The sequence below is a fragment of the Callorhinchus milii genome, unplaced genomic scaffold (genome assembly GCF_018977255.1).
Source record: "Callorhinchus milii isolate IMCB2004 unplaced genomic scaffold, IMCB_Cmil_1.0 Scaffold1, whole genome shotgun sequence".
Classification (NCBI taxonomy): domain Eukaryota; kingdom Metazoa; phylum Chordata; class Chondrichthyes; order Chimaeriformes; family Callorhinchidae; genus Callorhinchus; species Callorhinchus milii.
The window spans coordinates 119,985,749-119,998,584 of NW_024704742.1; the positions used below are offsets into that span (position 1 = coordinate 119,985,749).

The 12,836-nt window shown below is 46.1% G+C and overlaps 1 protein-coding gene across 5 annotated transcripts in view; it reads right to left on the reverse strand.

Moving 5' to 3' along the window:
- erbin (erbb2 interacting protein) overlaps positions 1-3,662 on the reverse strand; it is a 143,318-nt gene extending 139,656 nt beyond the window's left edge. For 4 of the 5 annotated variants that reach the window (XM_007892113.2, XM_007892112.2, XM_007892114.2 and 1 more), the window contains exons 1-2: positions 3,523-3,662; positions 2,569-3,147 (exon numbers count right to left, since the gene is read on the reverse strand). The gene's annotated coding sequence lies outside the window, so the exon portion shown is untranslated. Of the gene's footprint in view, positions 1-2,568; positions 3,148-3,522 lie in introns of those variants that run through there. The other variant, XM_042334968.1, reaches the window with a different exon arrangement.
- Positions 3,663-12,836: the final 9,174 nt, after the last annotated feature.

A 12,836-nucleotide genomic window follows, 5' to 3' on the forward strand; every position in this document is an offset into this window, starting at 1 on the left:
GTGCTTTTGTGAAGGCAATCATGAGCTCTCATCTTCAACTTGTTGAGTTTAAGGTATCTTTCCATCAGATATAGTGTATATACATCAATACTTTAGTATTTCTACATACAGTGCAAAATAAGGTGTACTTGATGCACGTTCATTGGGAACGCTGCATTCATCAACCTTTGTGCTATGGAACCCACTGCAAGTGCCAAAGCTCCTAGTTACATGGATGGCAAAAATACTTCAAAAATTCATGTTTAGCAGCACTGAATAGGTGGATCACATAAACAATCATTTTTGAATCTGAAAGGAAAATCTGTGGAAACAGAGATATACAATTAAAACTAAAATAGCTGAACATATCTCAGATATTTCTAGGCAAGAAAAAAACACAAGGGCCATTTTGCAGTTCTGAACTATTATACCAGTTTGCATTTGTCCATCAGGGAAATTTGCTTACAAAATAAAGTCACTACACTTCACAGTGAAGCACTTTAAGATGTCCTCCTGATGTGAGCGGTGTCATATCAAATGCAAGGAAAAATATATATACCCACAATAAAGGACCATCCGGCTTCAACGTGATGGTTTATGTCCGTAAAAACAGATCCTGATTCTAACTAATATGCGGAAACCAGTTAGTAACTCCAGAATTCAGCTGGACAAAGATGAAGAAATGTATAGCTTAAACACATCTCCCCAAATCCCTTCTCCTTGCACTCACACTCTCCACCTTCAAAACTTACTTAAAAGCTATGTTAGTGTCTTTGGCCACTATCTCTCTTTTTGATCATCCCCACTTTCTTTGCAAAGTGCTTTGAGACATTAACAACAACAAATTGCATTTATATTACACCCTTTACATAGGTTATTATCATACATTAACACACAAGGCAAATGCACATTTTTGTTGAATTAAATTGTTTTGCTCACAAACAGAAATATTAGTGGAAAGAATAAGCATACGTCTTTTCCACGTTTGATACCCATCAGAAGCATGAAACACTGCCAAGTAGATCTAGAACATAATTCCCTCGGAATAGCTACAAATGTCCCTTAAACCCAGAGCATCTTCAAGTGCATCTGTTGGAGAGTCTCTTCCCCACACTACCCATTGGAAGGATTCATTATTTGTATCATATTATTGACAGTTTTGTCTGGTGCTACCACTGCCACCAAGAACTAGGTGAAAGCTGCTGTAACTAGTTTTGTACAGGACTCTTACAGCCAGTGAAGACACTTGCATCTATCAATCTCAGCTGGTTACAAACACATTTTTGCAGAAATGAGTGGTGTGTGAAAATCAACCTCTGTGCATCCCACTGTGTCCCAGTATGTTTTTTTTAAAAAGTCAGCCGGGTGTCTTGACACATGCAGATCCACCCTCCACACCCCTAAAATATTAGTATGGTTATACTTCACATTTCCAATTTGAACAGCTTTGATTAGTTTTTTTTCTTGGACAGAAAGTTAGCACTTGAAGGTGAATTATGGCAAACTGGCTGTGCAACCATGTCCTACACTAGAAAATACTCTGCGTCTTCAAACACACTTCCTCGTTTTGCTATAAAGGGGTTTGCATAAAGACATAACAGAAAGGGAGGTCAATGTACTTCAGGGAGCTGTTTCGATTCAGTTAAACTCAATAAGAAAGTGTTACTCACAAAAGCAAATGTCAAAAACACTAGGTATCTGAGAGCACAACAATGACATAAATATCTGATGCCCAGCTACTAAATAACCTTGAAGCTTTTCAGGATCCATGCATACCTGTGCAGCACTAGATTTATTTTTTCAAAAAGAAAAACAACGTCAGTAGTAAGTAGATTTATTAAATTGTAATCTTCCTAAAAAAAAAGGTTGCAATGTTTGGGAGGGAGGGAGGGAAGGAGGGAGTGGGGGAGAGAATCCAAATCATCACTAGTGGGAAGGAAACAAGGTCAATGTTTCAGGAGGGGGGGGGGAAAAATCTTAACATTTGCTTCCTGTCAATCAAAAGGTGCATCCACTGTGCTCTTAATGCTTAAGCCACTTGTCCTGACAAACTGATAGTCTCTATCTTTTTTAACACCGTGACTGTGAACATACGAGAGCTGGTGGAATAAACTGCTTCATCTCAGGCCCTCAAGTTAAACAAAGGCTCCTCTGTACCAGACTCTCAGACCTTCAACAGCTTCAACTCCATTCCACGCTCAGGTTTACAGCACCTCAGCAAACTGCACTCCTCCACAAACCCTCCCTCCCTCCCTCTCTCTCTCCCTCCCTCTCCTCCTTCCTCCCTCCCTCTCTCCCTCTCCTCCTCCCTCCCTCCCTTCTCTCCCTGGATATGCGTGTTGGGGGCTGCTTTAAACACGCAAAGGAAACATCTCAACGAGAGCGACAGTGCATCTTCAACAGGGACCGACTTGGGATGCAATCCATCTGTATCCCGCACGCTTTACAATGTATGGAAAGGAGGACGAGAGAGAGAGAGAGAGAGGGAGAGGAGAGAGAGAGCCCACAAGAGGAGACTGGAATCAAATCCCCCCCACCACCACCACCCCCACCCCTCACAACCCAGCCAAAAAAGCAGAGCCATTTTACCTCACTCCACCAGTGCTGCTGCAGACGCTCGTCTCCTTCATCAGGTTCCCAACTTCAAACACAACAGGAATTGCCACAATCCCACAGCAGAGATTTGCGTGGAGTTGCGTTGAGAAAGACACCCAGTAGCGGCCGACGTTTGTGCGTGTGCAAATAAATATATATATATAGATAGATAGAGAGAGAGAGAAAGATATTTCTCTCTATATATATTAAATCCACAATAAAAAAGCCTTATTTCCAAGCCTGAAACCCCTGAGGACTGGTGAGAGCTCAGAGCCTGAGGACAGCCTTTGTCACCAGAAGTTTCCAAGTTTCTTTTCTTTCCTCCCAACACCGGGGGGTCAACTCAAGTCAACTCCCGTCTCTTCTTCTCTTGGCTTTTTTTTTCTTTCTTTCTTCTTCTTCTTCTTCTTCTTCTTCCTCCTCTCTTTCGTCCTTTCACATCAACTTCCTCGTCTGTGCTTCTCTTTCAAGGCTTTGTTCTCTCTCTCTCTCTCCTTTGCTCTCACACACTCTCTCTCTCTCTGTCTCTCTCTCCCTCTCTTTTTTTTTCTCTGTCGGTCTCTTTCCTCTTCTCTTTTTTTTTAAAAAAAACACAACACCACCAAACAAAAATAAAATGGAGTTAAAAAAAAACACTCACACACACACACAGGGTAGAGAAACAAAGTACAGGTCCTGTGGCCCCCCCCTCCCCAACCCCCTCACCCCACGACAGGAAACTACAGAATCCAGAGCATGTCCCAACCCACAAGAAAGTAAGACTTTTTTTTTGAAAAAAACAATTAATTTTTAATTTAAAAACTCCTCCCTCCCTCCCTCCCTCTCTCTCTCCCTCCCTCCCTCTCCCTTTCTCTCCTCCCCTTATTGTAGTTTTTTTTTCCACCTTCAGGGAGGAGCTCTTGGCTTTTCTTTTTATATATATATATATGTGTATATTTATTTACACACCTTCTTCACAATAGTAAGAGTTAAATGATGGCCGCACCCCAAGTCCATCCAATGTTAATTCCTCCTCCTCTGGGGAAGTAAGTGACACTGAAACTCTCAGCAGCTCACGGTCACTCACTCAATTGACTGCTCCCCCCCCCAGCATCAGGCACACACAGAGAGAGAGAGAGGGAGGAAGGGAGGAAAGGGGGGAGGAGAGAGAGAGAGAGAGGGAGGGAGGGAGTGAGGGTAAACCACACAACTACACGTCCTCAGACAAGCTGCAGACAACACAGTCAGAGCGAGAACAACGCCAGTCACAGAGCAACAACTCCCTCACTCCCTCCCTCCCTCCCCAACTCACTGACTGACACCTCCCACACCCAACCATCTCCCCCACTCTCCCTGTCCATCACCTCCCCACCCCCCCCCCCCCACCCCTCTCCAGCCCCAATCAGCCCCCAGCACCTCTCTCGCCCAGGAGCAGGGACTTCCACTCCCTTGCTTCAAGTTTTGCATTAAACGCCCCCAACAGTGTTTATATATATGTGTGTGTATATATATATATGTGAGTTCTTTACATTACAGTGATGATGGGCAGACAGAGAAAACACTCCCATCACGTTCCTCTAATCATTGCATTCCCCACCAGCTCTCCCAGTAATGGTTTGTCATTCTCAAACCACAGGGCAATTGCAGAGAAGGGGAAGGAGAGACCATTCACTTGGGCAGATGTGGGGTTTTTTTTTTGTTGAGAAAAAGACTTTCGTTTTCTGTGTTTTGAACCGTGTGCAATTCAGCTGACAATAACACGAGTTAGTTGAGTACGTTTTCAAGCAAACAGGTTACTTAACCGTTCTTGGTATGTGTGTGTGTGTAAGTGAGAGGGTAACCAGGTGTTGGGAAATATATGTCTTATCCAACATACAAACACGCACGCAGACTCGAACTTGAGTGCGTCTTGAGTGGACCCATACTGAGCTAAAAACATTCTTCTCTGATCAGGAATGCACTTGTTCAGACTCGAACAGTCGCTGTGGTTTGCCATTTTATCACAAAGGACATTTAGGTAGACCAATATAATGGCAATTTTGCAAATTAGGTGCGGTCCACTAAATGGGGTAATGGATTGTAAAGGATTCTCTAAATAACAATGAGAGTATGTCAACCAGACCGTTGTTACTTCTGTTTGTATGTGTGTGTGTCTCTCTCTCCTTGTAGGAGCTTGTAGTTTTCTTGGTCGCTGTTCCCTGCGGAGTTTCACTTGGTGATGTGAAAACTGTTTCTATTTTGCAAGGTCTGTCAACTTCACACTTATCCGGACGAATGTAAAGTATCACTTAAGCAAAGTCAAGCAAGGCAAGGCAAGTCGAAGGAATTCTTGAAATGAAAAAGGGGAAAAATATTGCCTGTTCACCATCTGAAATGATGGGGCAATATTGCCGGTTGAACCTATGGAAATATGGAGGAGAACAGTAAGGTCAGAACAAGGAAACACAGGCATTGGGACGTTTAAGAAATGCATACAAATAAGATTTGTATGTTATTTACTAATCCATGCATTTGATACAGTGCCTAATCACATCATTGAGATGTCTCAAAGAGCTTCACAGCATATACTGTAAAGTGGATTTACACTATTATAAATTATAATATATAAACTAGGTGCCCATAGCTGCAGTTAGTGAAACGTTATCAGTCAATTAATTGTGAAGGTGATATGGGAAAGAGAAAAGCAAGTGTTCGGTCAGGAAGAAAAGTGTGAAAATTGCAGCATAGACTGGGAGGATATGAACCATCGAGGAGCTGTGGGCAGAAGAGAATAAAAAGAAAAGTGCTAAACATCTCAATTAAACCTGGAAATGATGGAAATTTGTAATAATAATAATCCTTGCATTTGAATATAGCGCTTTTCACGTCTTCTTAACGTCTCAAAGTGCTTCACAGAATATACTGTAAAGTGAATTGACTGTATATTTGTGGGTGAAACGCTGAAGCAAATTGCACACAGCAGTGTCCCACGAACAGTCGTGGGTTGAAGTGACCAACTTATTATTGTTTTCTTTTCTTGAGGGATTATTAACAGGCGTGTGGAGTAAGGAAACTTACCCAAGGTTTTGCCCTGCCGGGAATCGAACCCAAGGCGAGTGCTCTAACCACTGAGATTTATAACAGTGTAGCAAGCAAATCAAAAAAGGAAGATGTTTCTAATAATGCATTATTAGATTATTATTTGCATTATTATTCTAACAATAATAATGCGAGAGAGAAAAGGATATGGTGGAGGTGAGGAAGAGACATGTGGAGGAGAGTATTAACACTGCTAGGGACTTATTGGGCGGAGTGACCTGTTTCATTATTATAGATTCTATGTAATTCTATGCAACAACTTAAACCTAGAACAGGAGAAGAGGTGATAATGTTACATTAACATCCCAAGGCACTGATTGACCCAATTATATCCTTCTATTGACCTGATTATATCCTTCAGATACCTATTTACTTGATGTGTATTTCTACAGTGCATTGTTTTAACTTTCTATTATTTTGTTAAATCCACCCTTATCCCTTATCCTCTGATGAAAGATCAGACTGAAACATCAAGCTTTCTTTCTTTAACTTCGCACCCCTCCCCCACCCGCTAAAACAGTAAACACAATTTGCACTGTCCGAGAAGTCACACACTTTTTATAAACAGACTATTTTGAATGCACTGACTTTATAAGGATAATAATCCTTATATTTGGTATAGGATTATACCTCCAACAATGCTGCATGCCCCAGCCTGCGTAAGAATATCAGTTTAGACTATGTGTTCCAATACCCGATATGGGGCTTGAACCTACAGTTTCCTACAGTTGAATGTGAAGACTGAGGCCCTCCTGATTGGTTCGCGCCAGCGCCTCAGCACTTCAACCTCCATGTTGCACACTACAACTCACCAAGTCAGTCAGGAACCTAGGTGGCTTGTTCAACCCTCAACTGTCTTTTCTTCCCCACATCCAAGCCATGACCCGCTCTGCCTTCCCTCACCTCCGTAACATCGCCCGACTCCGCCACTATCTCACCCCTCAGGCCGCTGAAACTCTTGTTCATGCCTTCATCACCTCCAGGCTCAACTATACAAATGCCCTGCTTGTCGGCCTTCCCAACTCCTCCTCCACAGACTGCAGATAATCCAGAACTCTGCAGCCCGTGTCCTCTCCCGCACCAAACTCCGTGACCCCATCTCCCCCATTCTCGCCCGACTCCCTATCCTTCAGAGGATCCAGTTCAAGATCCTAGTCCTCACCTACAAAGCCCTCCGTGGCCTCGCCCCACCCTACCTCTGCGACTTCCTAACCCCCGACCAACCCACCAGTTCCCTCCGCTCAGCCGGCTCTGGCCTGCTCCACGTCCCCCGATCCACCCGCCCCACCATTGGCGGGAGAGCCTTCAGCTACTCTGCCCCCAACCTCTGGAATTCCATCCCCTAATCTCTCTGCCTCGCCGCCTCCTTCAAGTCCTGCCTCAAGACCCTCCTCTTTGACCATGCCATCGGCCACCCCCCTTCCCCTCCTCTCCTTCCCCCCCTCACCCCAGCTCGGGTCTGAAATGCTGTACACTGTCCAGCGCCTTGGGACATCTTCCCGAAGTGAAAGGCGCTATACAAATGTAATCTTGTTGTTGTTGAACCCACAACTTTCTAACTCAGAGGTGAGAGTGCTACCAACTGAACCAGGCTGACACAACTTTATATTTAAATGGAAGAAAAAAATCAAACAAAATCATTTCTAGGTATAATACAATGTCAAAACACTTTTTTATTTTCTTCAGATTATTGACCCAAAAAGCAAGCCTACAATAATCACCGTTGGTGATTGACCAGCCTGTCATGAATGAGATTTGGAACAAAACACTTCAAACCTGTGAGCTAGAGCTCTAAATTGTATAATGGACCTGGCTGGACAAGGATTGGACTATGTATTCACTGTCACTTTGTGTAAGTTATTGTCAGTATTTAATTTTGAACTTCTTTGTCTTATTCTGTGACCTACAACTCTCCTCTATCCCATAAAGGAGGTTCTGATAGCTGGGATGTCCTCCCAATGTGAAAGGCGCTATTTAGATGTAATTTGTTGTTCTTTTAGGTCTATTCCTGGCTCATTTCAAAACCTTAAACTGTCATTCGCTCTTGCAGATGTTGATTGACCTGTTGTAGATTTTCACCATTTACAGTTGTTTTTGGTTCAATCCCAATCCAATATTAACTTATTGTAGAGTATTATTAATATGTAGCAGCTATGATATTTTAAAATTAAAATAAAACATTTAAGATCTTTATTACTCCCCATATAAAACTCCTGGGTACATTCACTGTAGCACTGTATTCAGTCTTGAAATGAGAAACATGATATCATTTGAAAAAAACATTTTATCTATTGTAGAATAGATAATAGAAGAGAATATTGTAGAATTAATTTCCATATTACAATTGTATGGGGCTGTTCTTGGCTCATTGATGATGCTGGTGCTCCTCCCTTGGGTAATAGAGCACTTTATCCTAATCTCTTTTTATAGACACACTGTTGCAGCCTTTCCTTCCTGAACACTTTCCTGTGTCTGAACAGGCTCCTTGGGCCTATAATAGCTACACAAATAAAAAGTGCTTCAGCATTGCCTGATATCAACAAATTATTTTGTTTGAGCGTTTTCTCCTCCATTTAAATGTAATTAAATGGCTCACTGAAGAGCCAGGTGCGGGCCGCTGAACGCACCTGGGTCAAATCTGGCCTAATGGTCCACCGACAAATCTGTCTGGACCTCCTCAAAATCTACCGCTCCACTCCAGCATCGGCCAAATCGTCATTCCACTCCAGGATAACCCTGGAGGCGAAGAACAACCCCAGGCTACTGTTCTCTACCACATGCCAACTCCTCCGTCCCCACCGCCACCCCGCGCAGGTCATCTCCTCCAACCTTCACTGCGAGGAGATGCTGGATTTCCTTGAATCCAAGATCAAGGGAATTCGCTCCGCGGTCACTTCCCCTCCAACATCCACCCACCACCCACCCCTTCCCTCCCACACTCCGACTCCTACCCATCCTCCCCTACACACCTTCGTACCCGTTTCCCCATCCTCTGTCACCAAACTCATCCTATCCCTTAAACCCACCACCTGCTCCCTTGACCCCATCCCCACTCCACTCCTTATCTCTCAGCTCCACCTCCTTGCCCCACATATCACAGACATCGTCAACCTGTCCCTCTCCTCTGGCTCTGTTCCCATTCCCTTAAAAACTGCCACCATCACTCCCACCTTAAAAAAAACCTCCCTTGATGCGTCGCAGCTATCAAGCTACCGGCCCATCTCCAACCTCCCCTTCCTGTCCAAGGTCCTGGAACGAGTTGTCGCCTCCCAGCTGCGCTCTTTCCTCTCCAACCATTCACTATTCGAACCCCTTCAGTTGGGTTTCCGTGCTGCCCATAGCACAGAAACTGCCCTGGTCAAGGTCACCAATGACATCCTGACCATCTGTGACCAGGGCTCCCTCTGCCTCCTCGTCCTCCTCGACCTATCGGCAGCATTCGATACGGTCGACCATGCTATCCTCCTCCACCGCCTGTCCTCCCACCTAAACCTTCAAGGCCCTGTCCTTGAGTGGTTTAGGTCGTACCTCTCCCAACGTCTCCACTTTGTCTCCACAAATGTTTTTTCCTCCGGCCCCCGCACTGTCTCAAGGCTCTGTCCTCGGTCCCCTCCTCTTCACCCTCTATATGCTCCCCCTTGGTGACATCATCCGCAGACATGGGGTTAACTTCCACATGTATGCGGATGACACCCAACTCTACCTTTCCTCCTCTACCCTCAACTCCACGACCACCGATGTCCTGACAGCTGCCTGTCCGACATCGAGTCCTGGACGAGAGATAACTTTCTCCAGCTCAACGTGCACAAAACTGAGGCCATCCTGATTGGCTCACGTTAGCGCCTCCGCACCTCAGGCGCTGACAGCATCAGCATCCAAGGCTGCACTCTCCACCTCTCAAAGCCATCAGGAACCTCGAGGTTCTCTTCGACCCTGAGCTGTCCTTTCTCCCTCATATCCGCGCCACAACTGGCACCGCCTTCCATCACCTCCGGAACATCGCCAGACTACGGCACTACCTCACCCCTCACGCTGCTGAAACTCTGGTCCACGCCTTTATCACCTCAAGGCTGGACTATGGGAACTCTCTCCTCGTCGGCCTTCCCGCCACCTCCCTCCACAAGCTGCAGGTCATTCAGAACTCTGCAGCTCGTGTACTGTCCCGCACCAGGCTTCGGGACCACATCACTCCCACCCTCGCTCGCCTCCACTGGCTCCCCATCCACCAGTGGATCGAATTCAAGATCCTCACCCTCACCTACAAGGCCATTCACGGCCTCGCTCCCTCCTACCTCTCCGACCTACTATCCCCCTACCTACCTGCCCGTACCCTCCGTTCCTCTGGCTCCGGTCTGCTCCACATCCCCCGCCCCAACCGCCCTACCATCGGTGGCCAGGCCTTCAGCCTCTCAGCCCCGAGGCTCTGGAACTCTATCCCCCAGTGCCTTCGCTGCCTCCTCCCTTTCCTCCTTCAAGGCCGGTCTCAAGACCTTTCTCTTTGACCGTGCCTTCAGCTCCCCTCTCGACTCTCTACCCCCTCCTCGCTCCCTCCCAGCTCGGGTCCAAAACACTGACTGTCCAGCTCCTTGGGACATCCTACTGACGAGAAAGATGCTGTACAAATGTAATTTTGTTGTTGTTGTTGTCAGTAAGACTTAGATTGTTACATTAAATAAGACCGTTCCAAATTCCGTTTAGCTCATTTTCTACAGCTCTTAACATACCTTAATATAATGTATAAAAGAATGCATAGTGGTTGTATAATGAGATATTAATGCATCTGCATTTTTCTTTTATCAAATTTCTTCATTGTAATTTATATTGTAGAAAGAAAAGAAACATGTAAGTGGGTATGACAAATTAAGAGCAATGTAAAAGTAATAATAAATGTTCTTGTGCTCAACCACCAGGAAATGTCTCAACCTTTGCACCATCATGTTTTTCCCCTTTGAGTTGATTATCTAGTAGTACGTATAAAATTTACAACATCCCAATTGCTTCTTTGACATCACCCCACATTTGATAAAATTTTGTACATTCGAAAATGCATTTGTACAGTTAATTTGGTTTCAGAGCTATTTTTATCCTCTCCAAGGAGAATGCCATATTCTGCAGATCCGTAGCAAGAAACTAGTTGATTGAAGCACAATTCCTCCAGATGTTTGTTTTAAGTATTTGAGTTGAAAGATTTATTTGAGTTAATTAGGCTTAAAAGATGCCCAAAAAGGTGAAGAAAAGTTGAATCAAGGCACGGATGTGGGGTTTAAAGGATAATTGCGGGTCAAACAGAATACCAAAGTTCCGTACTGGCTTTGTGAGTTGGATAATGATTCCATGTGTAGTGATGCTATCAGCCCCTGAGGTGAGAAGGTGCTGACAGGAGCCAAGCAGGAGAGCCCCTGTTTTGTCGAAATTCAATTGGAGAAAGTTAGCTTTCATGCAGGACTTGTTGTCCAACAGGCAATTGTTCAGATAGCAATACAACAACAACAAGATTTCATTTATAGAGCGCCTTTCACGTCGGGAGGACGTCCCAAGGTGCTGGACAGTTGGGTCGGCCGAGCAGGCGGGAAATGGTCAGGGTCAGGGGAGGGACGGGAGGGAGCGAGGAGGCCTTAGAGAGTTGAGAGGGGAGCTGAAGGCACAGTCAAAAAGAAAGGTCTTGAGACCGGCCTTGAAGGAGGAAGGGAGGAGGCAAGATGAAGGCACTGGGGGATGGAGCTCCAGAGCCTCGGGGCTGAGAGGCTGAGGCCCGGCCACCGATGGTAGGGCGGTTAGGGTGGGGAATGTGGAGCAGACAGGAGCCAGAGGAACGGAGGGTACGGGCAGGTAAGTAATAATAATAATCCTTGCATTTGATATAGCGCTTTTCACGTCGGGAGGACGTCCAAAAGCGCTTCACAGAACACACTGTAAAGTGAATTGACTGTATATTTGTGGGCGAACGCGGCAGCCAATTGCGCACAGCAATATCCCACAAACAGTCGTAGATTGAAAATGACCAATTTATTATTGTTTTTGTTTTTTGGAGGGATTATTAAGTAGGGGGATAGTAGGTCGGAGATGTAGGAGGGAGCAAGACCGTGAATGGCCTTGTAGGTGAGGATGAGGATCTTGAATTCGATCCTCTGGGGGATGGGGAGCCAGTGGAGGCGAGCGAGGGTGGGAGTGATGTGGTTGCGAAGCCTGGTGCGGGACAGTGCACGAGCTGCAGAGTTCTGAATGACCTGCAGCTTGTGGAGGGAGGTGGCGGGAAGGCCGGCGAGGAGAGAGTTCCCATAGTCCAGCCTTGAGGTGATAAAGGCGTGGACCAGAGTTTCAGCAGCGTGAGGGGTGAGGTAGTGCCGTAGTCGGAGGTGATGGAAGGCGGTGCCAGTTGTGGCGCGGATATGAGGAAGAAAGGACAGCTCAGGGTCGAACAGAACGCCGAGGTTCCTGACTGGCTTTGAGAGGTGGAGAGTGCCGCCTTGGATGCTGATGCTGTCAGCTGTCAGGTGCGGAGGCGCTGACGTGAGCCAATCAGGAGGGCCTCAGTTTTGCGCACGTTGAGCTAAAGAAAGTTGTCTCTCGACCAGGACTCAATGTCGGACAGGCAGCTGTCAGGACATCGGTGGTCATGGAGTTGAGGGTAGAGGAGGAAATGTAGAGTTGGGTGTCAACGGCATACATGTGGAAGTTAACCCCATGTCTGCGGATGATGTCACCGAGGGGGAGCATATAGAGGGTGAAGAGGAGGGAAGGAGGATAGCGTAGTCGACCGTATCGAATGCGGCCGATAGGTCGAGGAGGACAAGGAGGCAGAGGGAGCCCTGGTCACAGATGGTCAAGATGTCATTGGTGACCTTGACCAGGGTGGGTTCTGTGCTGTAGGCAGCACAGAAACCTGATTGAAGGGGTTCGAATAATGCATAGGTGGAGAGGAAAGAGCGCAGCTGGGAGGCGACAACTCTTTCAAGGACCTTGGACAGGAAGGGGAGGTTGGAGATGGGCCGGTAGCTTGATAGCTGCGATGCATCAAGGGAGGGTTTTTTCAAAGTGGGAGTGATGATGGCAGTTTTTAGGGGAATGGGAACAGAGCCAGAGGAGAGGGACAGGTTGATGATGTCTGTGAGAAGTGGGGCAAGGAGGTGGAGCTGAGAGATAAGGAGTGGAGTGGGGATGGGTCAAGGGAGCAGGTGGTGGGTTTCAGGGACAGGATGAGTTTG